General features: G+C 35.0%; 1 protein-coding gene across 8 annotated transcripts in view; it reads left to right on the forward strand.

Annotated features, from left to right (window-relative positions):
- The window catches only part of L3mbtl4 (L3MBTL histone methyl-lysine binding protein 4), a 520,509-nt gene that overhangs the window by 37,850 nt on the left and 467,304 nt on the right, over positions 1 to 15,355 (forward strand). The window lies entirely within an intron of this gene.

Below are 15,355 nucleotides of genomic sequence, written 5' to 3' on the forward strand. Positions count from 1 at the left end.
TATTGTTCTTGGATATGAGCACATTTATTGATATCATCTATATGGCCACATTTTGGGGAGTTATATTTCAAAGTTGTTTAATGAAAAATGTACTGATAACTTGTGAACCGGAAATTCCATATTAATACTGTATCAGAAAATGCACACTAACCTGCATTTCTGTTCTATATGGTGTAATGATAAGAGTTTAGTTAAATTTACAAATTTAGACATGACTTTAAAGTATAGAGAAGGAAAAGACTATGGAGTTGGAAGTTACTTTTGTTAATCTAACCTGTCTACATATATAATTGGATTTACAAAAGTATATGATGGAGAGACTGGAAGGGTTTCACTTCTGCCTGGCTACAGGATACACAAGTTCCAGACTAGGTTTTAATTGGAATAATCATAGTCAATATATACCCAGATGCTCTTATATACCCAAGCATGCATGAACCCCTGGGCCATGGGACACATGTGAGCCCACCCTCCACACACCCAGTCTCCTTCTGAAGAGGAATCACTGAAACTGCCTCCTTATTTTCCTCCTCCTTCTACCACTGCTGCTGATAGTGTAATCTCCTATCCCTTCCTCTCCTCCTTCCCCCCTCAGTTCCTGCTCTTCTTCCCGGCTCTTCCTGTCAGGCAATGGCAGCTCTACATCTCAGACCATGAAGAGACAGGACCAACCCAGCATTTCAGTTCATCCAAGCTAATTTTGAATCTTAGTTTTAGTTTTCAACCTATCAGATACCCTGCCATCTTTGAGTCATCTTCAGACATGAACTTTACTACAAGTTTATACCTGGATTTGAGGAACTATAGAGAATATCAACAAGCTTTTTGTTTTTTTTTTTAAAGTTAAATAATATGAGACTTGATTCTGAAGTGATTATAGTATATAGGGTTCAGTGGCATCTCTCAACATGTGCTCATATTGGGATTAGCAGAAATCACTCAGTGACTTAAAGTATCAATATCTGGATAGTCACCCAGTTTAGGGCTCTAAGAGGAAGAAGCTCACAATGTAGTCCCTTGCTTTAAAGAAGAAATGAGAACTATCCCAATAGATGAGTAGACATACAACTAATATGAAAAAGCAAGGGAACAAATCACTTCAAACACCCACTACTGCCTCAACAACTGACTCCATCAACACTTCAGTGAAGGAAATGTCAGAGAAAGAATTTGGAGAGTTGATAGAGTGTTCTATGAGCTAAAAGAAGAAGTAAGGAGTGAAGTCAAAGAGAAAATCAGGAAGGGAAAAGCAGTAGAGATTCTGAAAAAGAACCAATCAGAAATCTGGAAATGACTCAATAAACCAAATTAAAAACTTAATGAAAAGTATCACCAATAGATTAGACCACTTTGAAGATAGATATTCAGGACCTAAAGACGAAGCATGTGAAAATAATGTTGACTGTAAAGAAAAGATGTTAAGAGACTACATCAGAATATTTAAGAGATCTGAAATAACATCAAGAGTCCAAATTTAAGAATCATTAGGGTAGATGAAGGCTCTGAATTATAAGCTAAAAGGATGTACAATCTTTTCAATGAGATAATATCAGAAAAAATTTCATACCTTAAGAATGAGGTGGAAATTCAAATACAAGAGGCATTTAGGACTCCCATTATATAAAATCACAATAGATCACTCTAAGATATATTGTAATGAAAATACCTTACATATAGAATACAGATGGAATTTTAAAAACTGCAAGAGAAAAACGTCTGGTTACCTTTAGAAGTAAACCAATCCAAAAACCTAAAAACCAGGAGGACTTGGAGTAATATATACCAAAATCAGAAACAAAATGGGTGCAAACCAAGAATACTATGCCCATCAAAATTAATCTTCAGAATTGAAGGTGAAATAAGAGCCTTCCATGATAACCTAAAAGAAGCTAAAAGAATTCATAGCTAGAAAGGCTTTACTATAAAACATAGTGAAATATTTCATGAAGAAGAAATGAAAGATAAAAATGAAATCCAGCATAGGAGGAATTACATTAGAGGAATAGTCAAAAGAGAATCAAGTTCAATTTGATCATTGGATATTAATCAAAATGTTAGGCAATAAAAATCATCTTTCTATAATAACACTGAATATAAATGATCTACAGTTTTCAATCAAGAGGTTGACAAATTGGATTAAAAAAAAACGAACAATATGATGTCTGTAAGAGACCCATCTCACAGGCAAAGACATCCACAAATGAAGGTGAAAGGATGGGAAAAGATACACTATGCTTAACAGGGACAGGTCTTCCCATTTCAGTGGGCTTCAAGCCAAGATTAATCAGAAAAGAAGGTCATTGTATACTGCTTAAGGGAATCATACCACAAGATACAATGATTGTAAATATTTATGCCCTAGACAGTGGTACTTGTACATATATAAAGCAAACCTTTCTCAATGTTAAGAATCAAACAGATTGTGGAACCAACCTAGATGCCCTTCAGTTGATGAATGGATAAAGAAACTGTGGTATATATACACAATGGACTATTACTCAGTCATAAAGAAGAATTGCTGGTAAATGGATGAAGTTGAAAAATATCATGCTAAGTGATATAGGCCAAGCTGAATGTTTTCTCTGATAAGTGCATGACAGTATATAATGATGGGTGGTGGTGGGAGGAAGAGAAGAATGAAGGAACTTTGGATGGTGTAGAGGAAAAAGGGGTGGGAGGGGATGGGGATGGAAAAACAGAATGAAACAGTATTACCATATATATATATATATATATATATATATATGTATGATTACATGAATGGCATGAATATACACTGTGTAGAACCATGGAAATGAAAAGTTGTACCCCATTTGTGTACAATGAATCCAAATGTGTCTATAAAAATAAAAAAATATTTTAATAAAAAAAAGAAAAAAAAAGAAACAGATCACAATAGAATACTTGATGACTTTAACACATCCTTCTCCCCAGCAGATAGATCATTCAGACATAAATTAAGTAAAGAGTCTATAAAAATAAAATATACAATTACTAATAGGGGCCTAAAAGACATCTATAGAATATTTCATCCATTGATGACTCAATTTCACATTTTTCTCAGGAGCACATGGACATTTTTAAAAATAGACCATATTTTAGGGCACAAAACAAATAAAAGCAAATACAAAAATATATAGAAAATATATTGCATCCTGTAAGATCACAGTGGGATGAAATTAGAAATAAATGATATGATTAAAACCAGAAACCACTCTTAACACCTGGAGATTAAATAATATGCTTTTGAACGAGGAATGGATAGCAGAAATAATCAGGGGAGAAATTTAAAAAAAGTAAATGAGAATAGTGATAAATATATCAGAATCTCTTGGACATTATGAAGGCTGTTCAAAGAGGAAAGTTTAGGGGCTGGAACTGTGGCTCAAGGGTAGAGGCTTGCCTTGCGCTTGTGAGACACTGGGTTTGATCCTCAGCATCACATAAAAAAATAAATGAATAAATAAAGATATGGTGTCTATCTAAAACTAAAAAATATTTTTTAAAATGAGGAAAGTTGGGACTGGGGTTGTGATTCAATGGTACAGCACTTGCCTAGCTTGTGTGAGGCACTGGGTTTGATTCTCAGCATCACATATAAATAAATGAATAAAATAAAGGTCTATCAACATCTAAAAATATTAAAAAAGAGGAAAGTTTATTGCATTGAGTTCATGCATCAAAAGAATTAAAAGATAACAAATCATCTAACATTACATCTCAAGGCCCTAAAACAAGAACAAACCAACACCAAAATCAGTAGAAGACAGGAAATAACTGAAATCAGATCCAAAACCAATGACATTGAGAATAAAAAAATGTAGATCAACAAAACAAAAAGTTTGTTTTTTGAAAGGATAAACAAGATTGAAAAACCCTTAACCAAACTAACCAAAAGAGAGAAAATGTTAACAAAATTAGAGATGGAAAAGGTAATATCGCCACAGACACTATTAAAATCCAGAGGATCATCAGAAACTATATTGAAAATTAATACTCCAAGAAGCTAGAAAATCTTGACATTATTGACAGATTTCTAGAGACATAGGACCTAACCCAAATTGAACCTCGTAATGACATTGAAGCAGCTAGCAAAAGTCTTGCAACAAAGAAAAGCCCAGGGCTGGATGGATTCTCAGCTGAGTCCTACTGGACTTTTAAGGGAGAACTAGTACCAATTCTCATATTATTCCATGAAATAGAAAAGGAGAGAATACTGCCAAACTCATTCTACAAAATTGGTATCACACCGATACCAAAACCAGACAAAGACATATCAAGGAAAGGAAGCTTCAGAGCAATAACCTTGATGAACATAGATGCAAAAATTCTTAACAAAATATACAAAAACATATTAAAAAGATAATGCATGATGATCAAGTGGGGGTTCATCCCAGGGATGCAAGTTTAGTTCAACATGTGGAAATCAATAAATGCAATTCACCACATAAATAGCATCAGGGTCAAGAATCACATCATTATCTCAATATATGCAGAAAAGGCATTTGTGAAAGTACAGTTCCCATTCATGTTAAAACACTGGAAAAGCTAGAGATAGAAGGAAGTTAAGTCAGCATTGTAAAGGCTGTATATGATGAACCCAAAGGCCAACATTATATTAAATGTAGAAAAACTGAAATTATTTCCTCCAAAAACAGGAACAAAAAAGGATGCCTACTTTTACCACCCCTATTCAACATAGTTCTTGAAACTCTAGCCAGAGCAAGAAAAGGAAATTAAAGGGGTACAAGGGGTACAAATTGGAAAAGAAGAGCTCAAATGAGCTCTATTTGCTGACATGATCCTCTATTTAGAAGACACAAACAGTCCACAAGAAATTTTTTTTTCTTTTTTTGGGTTTCAGGGATTACTCAGGGGCACTTGACCACTGAGCTACATTCCCAACCCTATTTTGTATTTTATTTAGAGACAGGGTCTTACTGAGTTGCTTAGTGCTTTGCTTTTGCTGAGTCTGGCTTTGACCTCGAAATCCTCCTGCCTCAGCCTCCCAAAAGAAAACTTTTAAAACTCATAAATAAATTCAGTAAAGCAGCAGGAAACAAGATCAACACTCATAAATCAATCATGTTCTAATACACCAATAATGAATCTCCTGAAAAAGAAATTAAGCTGTCCCATTCACAATAGCCTCAAAAATAAAAATATTTGGGAATCAGTTTAACTAAAGAGTTGGCGAAAGACCTCTACAATGAAAACTATAGAACACTAAGGAAAGACATTGATGAAGATCTTAGGTGGGAAGACCCATGCTTTTGGATAGGCAGAATTAATATTGTCAAAATGGCCGTACTACTAAATGGGCTATCCAGAGTCAACACAATCCCCATTAAAATTCCAATGAAAATTTTCACAGAACTAGAAAAGGCAGTTCTGAAATTCATTTGGAAAAATGAGAGACCCAGAGTAGCCAAAGCAGTCCTTAACAAGAGGAGTGAAACTGGGAAGCATCACAATACTGAATCTCAAATTGCACTTCAGAGCTATAGTAACAAAAGTACTACAACCAAAAGAGTCATGGAGATGTCTGATGGAATAGATAGAAGACACAGATAAACCTGCAAAAATATAGTTATCTGATACTTGATGAGGTGCCAAAAACATACACTGGAGGAAAGATGGTCTTTTCAACAAATGGTCCTGGGAAAATTGGAAATCCATATGTAGTAGGATGAAATTTAACCTCTCTCTCTCTCACACTGCAGAAAACTGAACTCAAAGTGGATCAAAGACCTAGGTATTAGACCAGAACCCTGCACCTACTAGAAGAAAACATAGGAAAAATGTTCCAACTTGTTGGCTCAGGAACTGAATTTCTTAACAAGACTCCTAAATTGCAATTTTTAGGAAATTTTAAATTCCTAATTTCATTTAGTAAAATAAAAAAAATCAACAGATGGGATGACATCAAGTTAAAAAGCTTTTTCACAGCAAAGGAAACAAGAGCATGAGGAGAGAGCCTACAGAATGGTTGATGATCTTTGCCACCTGCTCCTCAGAGCATTAACCAGAGTATACAAAGTACTCAAAAAACAACACCAAAAACAAAAACAAACAACCAGATCAATAAATTGGCAAAAGAACTAAACAGATACTTCTCAAAATAAGAAATGGAAATGGTCAACAAATATGTATGAAAAAATGTCCATCATTGCTAGCAATTAGAGAAATGCAAATCAAAACTGAATAGCAGTTTTATCTCACTCCAGTCAGAATGGCAATTATCAAGAATATAAACAATAATAAATGCTGGCAAGGATGTAGGGAAAACAGTACACTCATACATTGTTGGTGGGACTACAAACTGGTGCAGCTACTCTGGAGTATTATTCAACCATAAAGAAGAATGGTATTATGACATTTGCCAGTAAATGGTTGGAACTGGAGCCTATCAGGTAGGTGAAATAAGTCAGTCCCCAAAAACGCAGAGGTTGAATGTTTTCTCTGATATGCCAAAGCTAATCCAAAATAAGGGGGAATTAAAAGAAAGGTAGAAAAAGGAAAGAAAAAGGCACAGGGAATTTCATGAAAATGGAAGATCTTTAGAGTAGATGAAGGGGTTGAGGAGAAAGGAGGAACAGGAAAAGAACAGCTGAATGGATCTGACTGAAATTTTTGTATGTACATACATGAATATAGCACAGTGAATCCCACATCAAGTATATCCACAAGACACTAATTTTTAAAAATCATAAGTAGTCCAGTAGAAAAGCAGAAAGTCCAGTAGAGTAAAGGCAGGAGTGCAGGAGGAGGGAGAAGTGTGAGAAGGAACTGCTAGGGATTGAATTAGAGCAAATTATATTCCATGCTTTTGTTAGTATGTCAAAATGTATTCTAATGTTACATATAACTAAAACATATACGATAGCCACCCTTCCCTCTGCTTCCCTAACAGAGTGCACCCCATCTTCTGTTCCTCTGATGAGGTGCAATTGGCTAAGGTCGTATGAGTTTTTCAAAGCTTTGATGTACACCAATAGTTTCTTCTTTATACTAATTCAGTAAAATAACCTTGTTGGAATCAGTTTATCCCAGCTAATTATTATTTAAAATGTGACTTAGAGTATCATCTGATATTTTTGAAGCATTAGTGATAGTTTGAAGATCATTTTGTTCATAAAAGATATAGCATTCTGATTAATTTTTTAAAAGCCAGCAATTTTGCAGAAAGTGGAATGGACTGAGGAACCAATTTATATTAGGAGATAGTAGCTTGGATCTTGTTCTCTCCTTCACTTAACAAGATTTTCTTGCTCTGTGAGTATTGTTTTCTTTATCTGGAATCTGACAACTCAAACCACACCATGGTTGCTGCCTTATCTTTTTAAGAAAAATCTGAGCAATTTCCTTCATTAGATGACTAAAATGTCCATTTTTAAGTAGGAAGGTGACAGTAGAAGAAATCTGAGGAAGAAACAGAATAACGTAAAGCTAGTCCAAATTAGACTAAGTAGTTATTATCACATGCACTTATGATTAACCTATTTATATTTATTCACTTCATAACATATTGTCTTTATGTCACAAAGATAGAAGGAAAGTAACAGCTTATTTGACTTTCCATAGGATACTGCATTTCTAGTCTGTTAATCTATCTTGCTCTTTTTGCCTATATAATACATAATGTTTATATATTTTGGGTTATATGTTTTTTTTAACCTTTATAAAACTTGTTTTCTGGAAGAAAGCATGTCTTGCATAAATTGTATTCATACATATTTTGTCATATGATCATTTCAGCATCTAGTAGATTTTTTGACTTTAATTGTAATTGCTTTGATTATAAATATTCAAATTTAAGTTAATACATACAAACATATCTAGGAGCATTAAAAAATGTTTTACTTACTTTGGAAACTTACATCATGTTTATGGTATTTTTTGCCATAACATGTATTAAATACTGCTCATACTTTTTTAATTGTATGGAAGTTAACTGTCTTTTATGTAGCTGCTTTAAAAATATACCTTAAATTTAGTTGATAACTGTAAGCTATCAATCTAAATTACCTTGATATTAAATACTTAGCTACTGAAGTCTGATATTATGGTTAGAAAGTTATTAGGTGCTGTATAGGAACTACATACACACACACACACACACACACACACACACACGAGAAACTTTCAAGATTATAATTAATCCTAGTTAACATATACTACAGAAATATATATTTTTGTTACACTTATTGTAAATTTAAGTTTGAAATTTAGGGGATAATACAATTTTGACATTTTTAAAGTTTAGCAGTTCTTTTAATCCTGAAGAATTAGGAGAAAGAAAATGTTCCCAGTGACTCTTTTCTTCTACTTAGGAAGTCACTTTGAAGCTTTGAGATTTGATTGTGGACTTTATTCCCCTGTGGAAATAATTAATTAATTACTATATTTTAAGACAAAGGCTTTTAAGCTTTTTGATCTCAGGACCCTTAAAAACTAATGAAGAAAGAGAACCAGGCCCAGTGCAGTACCACCAGGTGAGACTTACACACTGGGGAGGCAGACCCAGAGAACCAGACCTAGACCAGCCGGGCCAGAGCCCGGAAACCAGCCCGCAGTCTAGCGCCTGTACTGCCATTGACCTTTTGTCAACACATGGAGGTGCCTCTGCCCACTAGCAGGGATTATACCCCACCTGGAGGCCACCACCCATAGAGGGACAGCATCCTTTTTGGGTCACTGCATTATCAAATTCCTCCAAGACATCAGGCTTCTGAAGACTAAGAGGTTTGAACAGTACTGTATAGCTTAATTGTAAATTTTTTTTATTAGTAGTAATATTATAATTATTCCTATTATACCTATTATTATTCCTACTTTTCTTTTATTAATATTTTTCTCATTCTATTTTCCTCTTATCTATCTGTCTCCTTGGAGACACACTCTCCCTTTTCACGTGCTAACAACCAATTTCTTTTAATTCCACTTTCAGTATTCCTGTGACATAGTATCTCTATAGACACACTTCTTATCTCATTAACGTTGTATCCTAAACCCCTTCACATCCTCTTTGTCCACCTTTAGAAATCGTAGTCCTTATTCCAAACTTATTGGCCAAGCTGTATATAATAATTGAACTCTTAATCTCTGTTTATTAAGACAGTATGTTTAATATCTTAAAAAGGGACTATTTGAATTAAGGATGCATATTGTTTGTATGATGTGCTGCTAATATTGATCTCTCACTTCAAGGTGAATTATTGGAAACCTGCTGGGACACTATAATTCTATAGGGGGGAAACTGTAATACCTCAGATTTGCACTCCTAGAGGAGAAGATACATGAGCAATATGAGAAAACAAGGGAAGAAAGTGTCTCAAACAAACTTAGATGCTACATCAATAAAATCCAATGACAGCATGGCAGAAGAAATGTTACAGGGAGTTCAGAATGTACATAGTTAAAATCATCAGAGAAGCAAATGATGAGATAAGAGAGAAAATGCAGGCATTGAATGATTGCATCAATCAACAGTTAAAAGAGCAAATGCAGGAAGCAAAAGATCATTTCAATAAGGAGAAATTCTGAAAAAAAAACCCAAAGAAATTCTTGAAATGAAGGAAATAATAAATCAAATTAAAAACTCCATAGAAAGCATAACCAATAGGCTAGAACACCTGGAAGACAGAACCTCAGACATTGAAGACAAAATATTTAATCTTTAAAACAAAGTTGACCAAACAGAGAAGATGGTAAGAAATCATGAACACAAGAATTATGGGATTCCATGGAAAGACCAAATTTAAGAATTATTGGGATTGAATTATTGGATTATTGATTATTGAGAAACAAACCAAAGGAAAGAACAATCTATATGAAATAATATCAGAAAATTTCCCAAATCTGAAGAATGAGATGGAAAATCAAATATAAGAGGCTTATATGACACCAAATGTACAAAATTACAGCAGATTCACACCAAGGCACATAATAATGAAAATACCTAACATACCAAATAAAGATAGAGGAGCCCCCAGCCCTCCCCCCACACACTGCAGATGGATGCTGGTTGCTGAGCCTGCCCAGACCCCCACCACAGAGGGACACTGCTCCTGTACCCTGTGCTGACTTAGTGCACCCTCACTGGGGCTCCCCAGCTTCTTTGAAGGCTGGTGCAGGTGTTTTGAATTATTCCTGAGGGAATGGCCATCATCATTGGAAGGGCAGCTCCCTTCCTGAGACACCTACAGGAGACTGGAGACCCTTTGACAGGTACTTCTATTTACTCACTTACATCCTACACCCTTCCCCAACTAGAAATATTGTAAATAGTAATCAAACTCATCCTGTTTATTACAATAATGTTAAAGTCTTTATAGGGGCTGTCTGGTTCAGGGCTGTCTTTTCTCTGTATTGGATGCTATTGTTGATCTCCCTTCAAAGGAGAGGTAATGGAAAACTGCAGTGTACAATAAGCCTGCAGGGGGGAAACTTCAGTACCTCTGATCTTCACTGCTAGAGGGAAATATATAGAAACAACATGAAAAAACAGGGGAAGAAAGTGTCCCTAAAAAACCAAGATGCTATTTTGATAGAATCCAATGACAGCATGGCAGTAGAAATGACAGAAAAAGAATTGAGAATCTTCAAAATGATCTGTGAAGCAAAAGATGAGATAAGAGAGCAAATGCAAGCAATGCATGATCATTCCAGAAATCAGTTAAAAGAGCAAATGCAGGAAGCAAAAGGACACTTCAGTAAAGAGATAGAGATTCTGAAAAAAGCCAAACAGAAATGAAAGAAACAATAAACCAAATTAAAAACTCAATAGAATGCATCACCAACAGAATAGATCTCAGGGAAGACAAAATTTCAGATAATGAAGACAAAATATTTAGTCCTGAAAATAAAGTTGAACAAACTGAGAAGATGTTAAGAAGTCATAAATGGAACCTCGAAGAATTATGGGATATCATGAAAAGACCAAATTTAAAATTATTGGGATTGAGGAAGGCACAGAGATACAAACCAAAGGAATGAACAATCTGTTCAATGAAATAATATCAGAAAATTTCCCAAACCTGAAAAATGAAATAGAAATCAAATACAATAGGCTTACAGAACACCAGGTGCACAAAATCACAACAGATCCACACCAAGACACATTATAATGAAAATACCTCACATACAAGATAAAGATAGTATTTTAAAGACTGCAAGAGAAAAGTGTCAGATTACTTATAAGGGGAAACCAGTATGGATATCAGCAGATTTCTCAGCCCAGACTCTAAAAGCAAGAAGGGTCTGGAACAATATATTTCAAGCTCTGAAAGAACATGGATGCCAACCAAGAATCCTATACCCAGCAAAACTAACCTTCAAATTTGATGATGAAATAAATTCTTTCCACGATAGACAAAAGTTAAAAGAATTTACAAATAGAAAGCCTGCACTACAGAACATTCTCAACAAAATATTTCATGAGGAGGAAGTGAAAAACACCAATACAAGTCATCAAAGGAAGGAACTACCCTAAAGGAAAAGCCAATCAAAGGAGAAACCAAGTCAAGTTAAAAACCAAAAATAAGCCAAAATGACCAGGAATATAAATCATATCACCATTATAATCTTGAATGTTAACGGCCTAAACTCATCAATCAAAAGACATAGACTGGATTAAAAAGAAAGACCCAACAATATGCTGCCTTCAAAAGACTTATCTCATAGAAAAAGATCCACAGACTAAAGGTGAAAGGATTAGAAAAACATACCATGCACATGGACCCAGTAAAAAAGCAGGGGTCTCCAGCTTCATGTCAGATAAAGTGGACTTCAAACCTAAGTCAGAACGGATAAAGAAGGACATTGCACACTGCTTAAGGGAAGCATAAAACAGCAAGACATAATGATTTTAAATATTTATGCCCCAAACAATGGAGCATCTATGTATATCAAACAAACCCTTCTCAATTTTAAGAATCAAATAGACCAAAATACAGTAATAGTGGGGGATTTTAACACACTGCTCTCACCATTGGATAGATCCTCCAAACAAAAACTGAACAAAGATACTATAGAACTACAATCAATGATATAGACTTATTGGACATTTACAGAGTATTTCATCCATCATCGAGTGAATATACTTTCTTCTCAGCAGCTCATGGATCCTTCTTCCAAATAGACCATTTGCTATGCCACAAAGAAACCATTAGTAAATACAAAAAAATAGAGATACTACCATGTATCCCATAGACCATAATGGAATGCAATTAGAAATTAATGATAAAATAACAAACAAAAACTACTCATACGCATGGAGACTAAATAATATACTACTGAATGATGCAATGATAACAGAAGACATCAGGGAAGAAATAAATTCTTAAAGGTAAATGAGAACAAAGATAAAACATCAAAATCTCTGGGACACTCTGAAAGCAGTACTAAGAGGAAAGTTCATTGCATTGAGCTCATACATTAGAAAAATTAAATGTCAACAACTAATGACCTAACATTACATCTCAAAGCCCTAGAAAAGAACAACAGATCAACACCAAAAATAGGAGAAGACAGAGAATAATTAAAATCAGAGCTGAAATCAATGAAATTGAAATAAGAGAAACAATTTAAAAAATTGACAAAACAAATGTTGGTTCTTTGGAAAAGTAAACAAAATTGATAAATCCCTAGCCACACTAACAAAGAGAGGAGAGAGAAAACTCAAAATACTAGAATTTGTGATGAAAAAGGAAAGATCATGACAGACACCGTTGAAATACAATACAGTTAGAAGCTACTTTGAAAATCTATACTCCAACAAAATAGAAAATATTGAAGACATTGACAAATTTTTAGAGACATATGATCCTCCCAAACTGAATCAGGAGGACATATACAATGTAAGTAGATAAATTTCAAGCAATGAAATAGAAGTCATCAAAAACCTACCAACACAGAAAAGTCCGGGACCAGATAGATTCTCAGCCGAATTCTACAAGACCTTTAAAGAAGAACTAATACCATTAGTCCTCAAAGTATTCCAGGAAATAGAAAAGGAGGAAACCCTTCCAAATTCACTCTATGAGGCTGGTATCACTCTGATACCAAAACCATATAAAGACTCATCAAGGAAAGAAAACTTTAGGCCAATATCTTTGATGAACACAGATGCAAAAATCCTTAACAAAATACTGGCAAATTGCATACAAATCTGTATTAAAAAGATAGTACACCATGATCAGGTGGTGTTTATCCCAGGGATGCAAGGTTGGTTCAACATCCTGAAATCAATAAATGTAATTCATCACATCAATAGACTTAAAGTTAGGATTCATATGATTATTTCAATGGGTGCTGAGAAAGCGTTTGATAAAATGCAGCATCCCTTCATGCTTAAAACTCTAGAAAAAAATAGGAATAGTAGGAACATACCTCAACATTGTAAAGGCTATCTATGCTAAGCCCATGGCCAACATCATTCTAAATGGAGAAAAACTGAAAGCATTCCCTCTAAAAACTGGAACAAGACAGGATACCCTCTTGCACCACTTCTATTCAACATCGTCCTTGAAACACTTGTCAGAGCAATTAGACAGACCAAAGAAATTAAAGGGATACAAATAGGAAAAGAAGAACTAAAGCTGTCACTATTTGCTGATGACATGATCCTATATTTATAAGATCCAAAAAAACTCCACTAGAAAACTTCTAGAACTAATAAATGAATTCAGCAAAGTAGCAGGATATGAAATCAATGCTCATAAATCGAATGCATTTTTATTAATAAGTGATGAATCCTCTGAAAGGAAAACCACTCCATTCACAATAGCCTCAAAAAAAATTCAAATACTTGGAAATTAATCTCACAAAAGAGGTAAAAGACAATGAAAACTACAGAATACTAAAGAAAGAAATTGAAGAAAAACTTAGAAAATGGAAAGATCTCCCATGTTCTTGGATAGGCAAAATTAACATTGTCAAAATGTCCATTCTACTAAAGGTGTAATACAGATTCAATACAATTCCAATTAAAATCCCAATGACATCCCTCATAGAAATAGAGAAAGCAATCATGAACTTCATCTGGAAGAACAAGAGACCTCGAATAGCTAAAACAATCCTGAGTAGAAAAAGTGAAGCAGGAGGTATCACAATACCAGACCTTAAACTATACTACAGTGCAATAATAACAAAAACAGCATAATAACTTATTTCTTAACACAATGTTTATGATGAGAGTGGCATTGCTTTGCATTTTTACAATTATCTTTAATGTCTGACTCTAGGCATTTTAATGCCTTTATCTGCTGCATTCAGTCAGTTGCAATGCATTTTGCTGGTTGAAGTATAAAGAAAATTCAGGCAAGCTTGAGTGACAAGGGTGGGACAGAGAGGATCTAGGGGATCTCCTGAACGTGCCACAGAGACCCTCAGCATTCCTCAGATCACAGTTTATGAATCCTTGTTTGCAGTGGCAAGTGTCTGTTAATCCCAGCTACTTTGGAAGCTGAGGCAGGAGGATCTGAGGTTCAAGGCCAGCCTGTGCAGTTTAGTGAGACCCTGTCTCAAAACACAAAAAGGGTTGGGAGTGCAGCTTAATGGTAGAGTACCCCGGGTTCAATCCCCAATCCTGGGGAAAAAGCCCTTTTAAGATGTAGCTGTTATGAGTTTAAAGATGCTATTTCCCCCTTATCTTTCTTCAAATATTAGAGGTTGGGTGAGTGTGATGACAATGAGAAGTTATTGAAACTTCTGCATTACTGTTTGCTGCTGTTAGTGGTTCTGTAGGTTAAATTTAATAGTAGTGATACTATATTCTCAGGGAGATTTAGATTAGCATAGGCTTTAAGTGAGTGTGTAAGCTCTAGACCAGGGCTGCTTGGGTTCAAAACCACTCTTCCAGTGATGGCTTTGCAACCTTGGGCAAGATCCTTAACCTGTTGTCAGATTCAGTTTGTTCTCTAATACAGGAATAATAGTGGTCCTTACTTCTTAGTATTTGAAGGTCTGGCATGTAGTAAGCACTCAGCAAGAGAACTGCTGTTATTGTTACAGCCAGTTTTTCCACATGCAGTTTAGTGCATATGCCAATTTATCTATGTCATGTTTCACATCATGCTTTCAGTTTGCTGTAAGACATAAGCTTTGCTGTACTTTACTTGACTGTCAGCTTCATAGTTCTGCAGCTTGGAGGTAGTCTGAGAAGACATAGGGGTACAGAGGTGTGCTGGGGCATCTGTGAGGTCTGGTCTTTGGGATTTAGGCAGTGAGGATCAGGGTCTCCTTTTAGATGCTCATACCTGGGATTCCATATAAGCCTGTTAGAAAAGAGGCTCCCACAGTCAAACAAAGGCTGGTATCCACTTGCTATTAAGTGCCAGTTTACTAGCTGTGA

The sequence above is a fragment of the Sciurus carolinensis genome, chromosome 15 (assembly GCF_902686445.1).
Source record: "Sciurus carolinensis chromosome 15, mSciCar1.2, whole genome shotgun sequence".
NCBI classification, from domain to species: domain Eukaryota; kingdom Metazoa; phylum Chordata; class Mammalia; order Rodentia; family Sciuridae; genus Sciurus; species Sciurus carolinensis.